The 9,086-nt window shown below is 45.5% G+C and overlaps 1 protein-coding gene across 2 annotated transcripts in view; it reads left to right on the top strand.

The window, feature by feature from the left end:
* The first annotated feature begins 860 nt into the window (after window positions 1-860).
* Window positions 861-9,086, top strand: part of WDTC1 (WD and tetratricopeptide repeats 1) — a 63,618-nt gene continuing 55,392 nt past the window's right edge. The window contains exon 1 of one of the 2 annotated variants that reach the window (XM_074305683.1): window positions 861-941. The gene's annotated coding sequence lies outside the window, so the exon portion shown is untranslated. Of the gene's footprint in view, window positions 942-1,233; window positions 1,522-9,086 lie in introns of those variants that run through there. The other variant, XM_074305682.1, reaches the window with a different exon arrangement.

Genomic DNA, 9,086 nt, shown 5'->3' with positions numbered 1-9,086 from the left:
TCTTGCCCTCTGGAGCCAAGCAGGACGCATCTTCAGTTCTGGCAGTTCAGATGAAAAACCTTCCGTTAGGTTTATAAAAGTCTTGCACAACCTTGTCCCTCTGCAGTCTGTCTGTATAGTATCCCCACAGCTTCTGCGAAACTGCTCTCCACCTTCCGACTCGGGCATTTCCACCGCCGACCTCCACGCCTGGAACTCTCTCTCACTTCCACCTAACTCCTTCCAGCTAAAATTCCACCTTCTACAGGGAGTCTTGGCCGGTTCTCTTTAATTCTAGCGCCTTCCCTCGGGAATCATCCCCGATTCTCCCGTTGATCGTGTGCGCGAGCCTCGTTTTTAGCACGTGGTGTTCCCTCACATGGGAGCTCCCCGAGAACAAGGACTTTCACCTCTATCCCTAGCGTTTAGCTCAGTAACCCAGCGTGGCGCTTACTTAGTACATGCTCGGTGCGGGACTCCTGCAGCCACGGAGCCGGCGCGGAACCTGGGGCTGCGTGGAGCTGGAGAAAGGGGCAGAGCGGCTCACTGCCGGCACTCGGGAAACGCTCAGGAGGGATGGGTGCCGCTGCGTGAACAGCTCTTCTGGAAACTTTGTATCTCTCCAGCGCGTAACGCAGAGCTCAGAGCACCACGGGAGCTTAAGAAATGCAGGCGGCGCTAAACCAAACACCTTAGAAGCTTCCCCGACCTCAGCGGCGGGAGGGACCGCGGGGACCTTTCTGGGTGGCGGCAGGGGCAGACCCCTAGGTGTCGCTAACACGAACGGAGGTGGCGGGACAGCCCGCGAGAGTCCCAAGAGCCCAGAGGAGGCAGAAAAACTACAAATCCCGTCATGCCCTTCGGGCGCATCCCACTTCCCCCTCCCCTCTGCCCATATCCCTCAGCGGGCGCCGAAGCCCATTGGCCGTGGCCTGGCGAGGGTCGCTCCCTCCCACTAGCAGGTTAGTAGGCGCCCCCGGCAGACGTTGACCGGGGCGGGGGGCCTCCGCCATTCTGCAAGCGGCCGTCCGCTCTCGGCGTAGCACAGGCGCCGGCGGGGAGGCGCAGGGCGGGGGCGCAGACGGCGTGGCGCAGGCGCGCTGCGCGGCTTCGCCCGGGTCCCCAGACAGCTGGCGGAGATAAACAGAGGAGGAGGGAAGGGAAGGGAAGAGGAGAGAAGGGAAGGAGACGGGGAGAGGGAGGGGAGTGCGTGTGTGTGAGGGGGCGAGGGCGGGCGGGCTCGCGTGTGTGCGCGCGTGTGTGCGTGTGAGAGGGTGAGGGAGACGGACGGTGGGAGTGGGTGCTGGGCCGGGGGCCCGCAGCCCCAGCCGGGCTGGCCGCGGGGAGCATGGGAAGGGCTTAACGCGGCGGACCGGCCGAGCGAGCGGGCGACGGGCGGGCGGGCGGACGGACGGACGGGACCACGGGCTGCCCGCTGCCGCCGGACGGGGCCGGCCGGGCCGCTGCCCCCCGCCGTGCCGACATGGGATCCTGAAGTTGCACCGGCCGCTCGCCGCTCTGCCCCGGGACGAGGCCTGACAGGTAAGCTCGGCCCGCTGCCCCGGCCCCGGCCGGCCAGAGGCCCGGGGGCGAGGCACCCCCTCCCCCGCCCCACCGGACACCCCGAGTCCGAGCTGAGAGCGAGGGCGGGGACCTGGGGCATCGCAGAGAGCCTGGTAACCAGAGGCAGAACTTTGGGGGGCAGAGGGACCTTAGCAACTGAAGGGGGTGGACTTTGGGGGAGCAGAGAGAGAGCCTGGTAACCAGAGGGGGAACTTTGGGGGAGCAGAGGGGACCTTGGCAACTGGAAGGGGGATATGGAGGGGGAGAGGAGACTTTAGGGAAACAGAGAACTTGGTAACCAGTGTGGGGACTTGGGGGAGCAGAGAGAACCTGGTAAACAGAGGGAGAACTTTGGGGGAGCAGAGGGGACCTTGGCAACTGGAAGGGGGATATGGGGGGGGAGAGGAGACTTTAGGGAAACAGAGAACTTGGTAACCAGTGTGGGGACTTGGGGGAGCAGAGAGAACCTGGTAAACAGAGGGAGAACTTTGGGGGAGCAGAGGGGACCTTGGCAACTGGAAGGGGGATATGGGGGGGGAGAGGAGACTTTAGGGAAACAGAGAACTTGGTAACCAGTGTGGGGACTTGGGGGAGCAGAGAGAACCTGGTAAACAGAGGGAGAACTTTGGGGGAGCTGAGGGAACCTTAGCAACTGAAGGGGGACTCTGGGGGAGAAGAGAGCCAGGTAATGAAAGGGAGAACTTTGGGAAAGCTGAGGGGACCTTAGCAACTTCTAGAAGGGGAGAGTTTGTGGGAGCAGGGGGAACTCTGGCAGCCAGCAGGAGGACTTTGGGGGAGGAGAGAGTCTGGTAACCAGAGGGGGAACTTAGGGAGGAGAGCACCTTAGCAACTGGAAGGGGGAACTTTGGAGAGTAGAGAGATTTGGGGAAGCAAAGGGGATCCTGGCAACCAAACGGGACTGGAAGAAGTAAGAGATCCTTGGGACCCAGAATGGAGACTTTGGGAGAGGGGAGGGGTTATGGGACTCAAGATAGGAACCATGGAAAAGAGGGGGGAATTTGGGGCAAGGAAGAAAGGATTTGTGTGTGAGAAAAGGGAAGGGTATATTAGAACTGAGAAGGGGTGTAGGGAGGACATTGGTTCCAAGTAGGGAGTTTTGAAAGGAGAACAGGCCTTACCCATTCTAAACACTCAATAAAAGTTTATTGACCTGAGAAGGTTGAAGGGGAAATATTTTTTTTAATTACTTTTTCCCTGGGTTGGCTGAACACAGACCTGCAAAGGACCTGGGAATTTGGGGGGGGGTACTGATGCCATGGAGTTTTGGAGACTGAAGGAGACAGAGCTGAGAGATTGGTGGAAGTTCCACAATCACGAGACTTTGGGCAGAGTTTTTGTTTGACATCTGATCTGGCACCGAACACAGGAAGAGGGGGCAGGTGGAAATGCTGGGAGGGCTGCCACACTGACCTGACCCTTCTGTTTCCGTGTGTGTGTGTGTGTGTATATATACATGTATGCATGCGTGTACGCATGTCCTAGTTCCCCTTAGTTGTACTTCTATGACCCTTAACTAAACTGTCCAGGTACGCCTTCAGCTGATGCTGGCCAGTGACAGTCACATTTTGTGTGAAGACATTATTCAGCCATCATTTAAAATAGTATGAGGGAATGTTACTTCAGAGAGGGAGTGCCAGCCAATTCCAGTTTTTTTACCGAAGCAATCTAATGGGACCCTCTTGCCCATTACCCTGAATGTACTTGGACATTGATGGACTAGGCCCTGGGCCTAGCTTGCAATTTCACTTAACAAATTTGTACTTTTCCTCTAGCAATTTACCAGAACTTCTGTATAAAAAGCTTAGGACTTGATTTGAAGGAATCTGATGCTTTCTTTAGAATATCTTTGTATCTTTGACTAACTGCAGTGATTGGGGTAGTGTTCAACTTGTTTAAAAAAAAAAAAAAAAAAAAAAAAGATCAACTTTGTCAGTATCAGGAATTTGAAATGCACTTACCTTTTGGGAGTGGTAGATGTCTTCACCAGATGGGATAATCTGATAGTGAAACTGGAGAGATAGATTGGTCTACATAGAATGCAAGGCCTGAAATCTAGAGCAAAGGAAAACTTTGTTCAGTGATCCCCACCTTGATCTGTAAAAGCATTATGAAAATCTCCTGGGAAGCAGCACATTGAAATAGATAGAACCCTAATCAAGTCGCATCTTTCTTTCCTCTTTTGTTACCTCCTTACCTGGCTAATCCCGAAAGTCATTAAGATGATAGGGGAGGAATCTTTGTGACTTCTCAAATCCAACTTTGTTATCTTGTAATTTGTGAGATTCTTAAAAATCACACAGTTAGAATTCATCAGGATTTTGGAGATCATCTAGTTCCATCTAAGTCTTGAATCTTAGAGAAGTGAAATTCAAGGAGGGGAGAGTGGCTGAGGAAAGTCAAGATTAAATCCCATGGCTTCTGATTCCTGATCAGTTGGTAGTTGTATGATAACAGGCTGCCTCTCATGTTTGAAGGAGTTCAGATTACAAGTATAATTTTTAGATTTAATAGTTAGACTCTCTTTGACTATGGATTAACTCGTTCATGTTGGGCCTTTATTAGTGTTAAGCATTGTAGAAGATTTGTGATGACAAAGTCACTCTTATTAGTACTGTGCATTTTGATACTGGGCTTCTTTCAGAAGTAAACTATTTTGACTTCTCTAAGAGCAGTAAGCCAAATTGTGTTATACAGAGCTGAACCTATAGAAACTTCAATAATTAAATCACTATATTTTTACCTTCCCTTGTTACTATTTTATGTCTAATAGCATATAGGGTAATCCAGATTAACAGAGCATGTTATATATCAGCAGCATGGTTTATTGAGTAGCTTAGTGGACTTGGAGTAAAGGAGTCTTGGATTCAAATTCTGTCTCAAGCTCTTGTCAGCTCTCTGTGATCATGGGCAAATCATTTAACACTTTCCAGCTTCAATTTCCTCAATTACCTATTTCCTCAGGCTGTTTTGAAGAAAGTGCTTTTCAAACAGTAAAGCATTGCATAAACTCTTGATTAGTGATAATCTTATTGTTAATTATGATGACTTTTAGCTCCTCTGCTTTTCTGACCCTGATTCTAAACCTGTCAGAGGACACCAATTTTTATTGCTAGAGGAAACTCAGCAGGCATTCATTAAAAGTTGGATTGCTTTTGTGTGGGACCATTGCAAACTGAGGCAACTGGTAGTCATGCTTGAGTCCCTCAGGCTGTTGAGAGTCATTAGGACTTTGGGTGCTCATCTGCAGAAGCAAGTCCAAAGTTAAGGATTGGTGTGTAAACTCTAATGTTTTCCCTTTCTTTCTTAACTTAAAAGTGACTCTGTTGTTAAGTAGAGCCTTGGAGAACAGGAACATCATGCATCCTCAGTGGGGCCCAGGTAGGAAGAAAGAGTCTTGATGTCTGACTTTAATGCTGACCAGTTGAATAATTTGTCTCCATTCCTCTCAATTTCATTCTCTGGCTTCCTCAAATCATCCTTGCTTCTTTAAGTTGCTGCTTTTGATCACTTGAGATCTGGTTGTTCTTAATTATCATCATTTCTGTCCAGTCTAGAAACTTAGTTCCTGCTGCCATAAGATATCTAGCTGCTGAATTTTAAAATCAACAGGATATTTGCTACCTTTAACTAAGCTATGAATAGTTAAGTATGCTTGAAGGATGTTATAAAATGAAGACTCCTTTAATGCAGACAGGCTGGCAGGCTCCAGAGAGAAGTGTGTATTGGTTCACACTTTATGTCAGGGAAGTTGGGGGGGGGATGAGGGGACCACTCCTGATTTGTCTCATGTTCTTGGGTTTCAGAGCCCATTTTGTGGTATTAGTAATAGCTGTAAACTCTACATTGGGCTTTGTGGCATTAGTGACTAATAGCTTAAAAACTTAGGGCTGAATATAGCCCTAGAACATGTCAAGTAAGTGGGAGTGTCCCAAATGTGTGTAGGAGGACCTATGCAAAGGAAATCCTTATCCCACTAGCTGTCTTGGAAGGGCAGCTGCAATAGATTCCCTCCTGCTCTTTCTCTTTACAAAAGAGTGGAATTTAGCAGATTGGTGAAGTTTTCCCCAAAAGGGAAGTCAGATGATCTTAGGTGAGAATTCTGTTTGGGGTAATAACCTCTGAAACTTAAGAAAGTTCATGAGAGTTTGGATTACAAGGCCTCTCATTAGATAAGAGGCAGTTTCTTGCCCTCCCAAGACTGAGGGCACCTCTTCTGGAGCCCTGACAGGAGCATGCTAGTGCAAGAAGTACAGCAGAGGACCATAGACACTATGGATACATCCACCCTGGAGATGTGCTACCCCAGTTTCCATAGGAAGTGGGAGAGGGAGCCTGAAGGCAGCAATGGGCTGCATAAGGACTTTGCTGAGGTTTGTCTTCCTTTGCTTTTCTGTCCTTTCTCTTCTGAGATAACATTTAAATCTGCTGGACTGCCAAGGAATTGCTTGTAGCACTGAGAAAATGCAGGTTAGTTATTGAATTGCTTTTCTGATTTATGCTTACAAATAGGTGCCAGTGGTTCTCTCTTGCTATGGCAGGGCTGCATTTGAAACCAACCCCAATACAAAGAAAGGGGTTTTTGTCTGACCTCCTTGGTTTTCCTAAGTCCTTCGGCCATCGTGATTATGTTTAGTGGATAAAACTTATTCTCTGGAACTTCCCAATCACTTGTTTCAAAACCTTCTATAAGTGGCACCATAACCAGGACCATTCCAAATCCCCCCAACAGTGTAAGGCAAGATCTAAAAGTAGTCTTAAATGTGGGAAAAAAAGATAGTTATTAAATAAGCATCCATTTCTCTTTATTGCTTTCTCTTACCTCAAGAAAATTAAGAGGCGAAGGAAATGAGGAGGATAGAGAAACTGCAGTAATAATTCAAAAATCAAAATGCTGAAAAGGAAAACTTCTTAGAGGAAATCATCTTAACAAATAATCACAAAGAAAAATTTCAGAACTGAGACAACATGAATTAGTTTTCATTGAAAGTTCTTTGGAAAATAAAGTATTTTTTAGAATAGTTCCATACAAGAGAAAAGCTTGTGTAATTTATCATTGACTGAGATAGATTGGTAGCCTTAAAGGGGACATGAAAACTCTGTATAGATCTTCTGTAAATATGACTTTTTTTTTTTTATTTTTTTTTTTTATTTATTTTTTTTTTTTTTTTGCTGAGGCAATTGGGGTTAAGAGACTAGCCCAGGGTCACACGGCTAGGACATGTGTCTGAAGCCAGATTTGAACTTAAGTCCTCCTGACTTCAGGGCTGGTGCTCTATCCATTATGCCACTTAGCTGCCCTTAATTAGACATTCTTACATAAAATGACATAATCTCAAAATTGGAAGGCACCTCTTCTAAGTCATTTAGTTTTTACCCTTTATCTGAAAAAGAATTGTCTCGAAAATAACCCCTTCCCTCCCAATGATTATCTTGCCTTTGCTTATCCTCTTTGGAAAATTTCTGATCATTGGAAAAATTCTTATGTCAAACCTAAATCTACCCAGCATCTTCTCATTGTTTCTCCTTTCCGATGCCTGGAGCCAAGCAGAACAAATTAGGTTTCCCCCCAAATGACAGCCCATCCCAGAATACTTGGTAAGACAATTGTCATATTCCCCTTGTATATTCTCTTCCCCAGGTTAAATATAACCACTTCTTTGAACCAATTTTCCTATAGAATGGTTTGTAGACTTATCTCGTCTGAAGGGCCCCTATTTTATTCCCAATATTTGACCTCCAGAGATGTTCTAGCAGGGCAAGAGGGTTATTATCCATTTTCCCCTAGACATAGTGCTTGTAAATAAAGCTTAAATGGCATTCATGTGTCTGAGCTTGCAGTTCATCCCTTTCCATCCCATCACTCCTTTAGTTGTCCAACTATACCTCCTTATAGCTTGTCCAGAACTCCTTGCTGGAATTGGATTCTTAGCACATATGGTTCAGTTACCTTAGTAATTCACTTTATGTGAAGCATGATTTAAAACTAGATTAGAAAATCTTAGTGCTAAAAGAGAATTTGGCGATTATATAGGCTGTGTCTTTCATTTTGTTGATGGAAAAACTGAGGACTATAATAGAAAGGTGACTTTAGCTTGAGAGAATGAAAGTATTCTATTAGAAGTCACAGATCCTTAGTGATCAAAAGATCAATCCCATGTGTCTAGTTAGATGCCTTTGTATTGTACTTGTCAATCACTGTTTAAAGAAAAGTTTGCCCTTGGTCATATATTAAGTGTGTTAATTGCACTTGCTTTCAAGTAATTGTAGCCTGTCCCAAATTTCTCACTATAAATCCATTACTTTGAAGTTTGTAAACTAACAAGTTGGAGAATAAGTACTCACATTTCTTATAGAAATCACTTCGTGTATGAAAGCAGGCATTAATCTTTGATTAAAAATTAATGAGTCGATTTAACTGTTGATTTATTGATCTATAATGCCTGAGTTTGAGAAACTTAAATAAAGGAAACTGGTTATGCTACTTTGGTAGATTTGGTATTTTCCTTTCCGAGTATGAATTCCTTACAGAGACATTAGATGTGAGCTGCTACTATAATCTCTGGATAGAAATGTATCTCGATGTGTTTACCTGCAGAACTTAAGGACTCATGACAATTTCTTTGTGATTAAACTTAGAGAATTCTAGCTTAGCCGTTACTGACATTGTGATCATGGGAAAGGCACTTACTCTGTCAAGAGCTTTACCTGTGAAATGGAGATGATCTTTTAAGCTGATCTTTGTCTTCAGTGTATCGTTGTATGAGTATATAAACATTTATGAAGTGTCTATTGTGAATTGGGCCTTATGGTGGTGGAGGAGGAGTGAGTAAAGAGAGATGAAAGATTCATTGAGGATTTTTTTAATTAGGGGAAATATATAAAAGGGAAAATGCTTCACACATAAATAATACAAAATAGGCTTCATGTACCTTGAGAAGTACAGAGTTCTATAAGAGAACCAAGAACAAAAATTTCTGATTATTGGGTTACTGAAGATTTCATGGAGAAAGTAGCATCTGAGTTGAGTTGGGTCTTGAAAGATGTTAAGAAGACAACAGGAGACATCATGGGTTTTGAGTGTGAGAAAAGGCAGGAAATGAAAAGTCCTGCTGGGAAGTTTCACTGAGGATTGTAGACAAGGTGGGGAAACTCAGATGGGAAGGTAGAAGCTTTGCTCAGCTGACTGTAGCCAAATGTTGCTGTGTCTGACTATAAGACTGCTTCTCTCTGAGCACATAGCCACAGCCCTCTTTCAGGCCTTCATGCTCTCTCACCTTGGATGCTTCTCATTGGGCTCTACTTCACATTTCCCTTTATGCCAGACTGTCCTCCACTTGGCTGCCAGAGTGATTTTCCTAAAGCACCAGAACTCTAGCAGCTCCATATTATTTCATGTATCAAATAAAATTTTAAAAAATCCTGTTTTGTATTTAAAGTTCTTCACTGCCAGACCTCTTCCTACCTTTCCAATTTTCTTGAACTTGCCTTTTCCCCATAGGTGCCATGATCCAGCTTGGCCTCTG

This window comes from Sminthopsis crassicaudata, chromosome 3 (assembly GCF_048593235.1).
Source record: "Sminthopsis crassicaudata isolate SCR6 chromosome 3, ASM4859323v1, whole genome shotgun sequence".
NCBI classification, from domain to species: Eukaryota; Metazoa; Chordata; class Mammalia; order Dasyuromorphia; family Dasyuridae; genus Sminthopsis; species Sminthopsis crassicaudata.
This window is presented reverse-complemented; position numbering and strand designations above follow the sequence as displayed.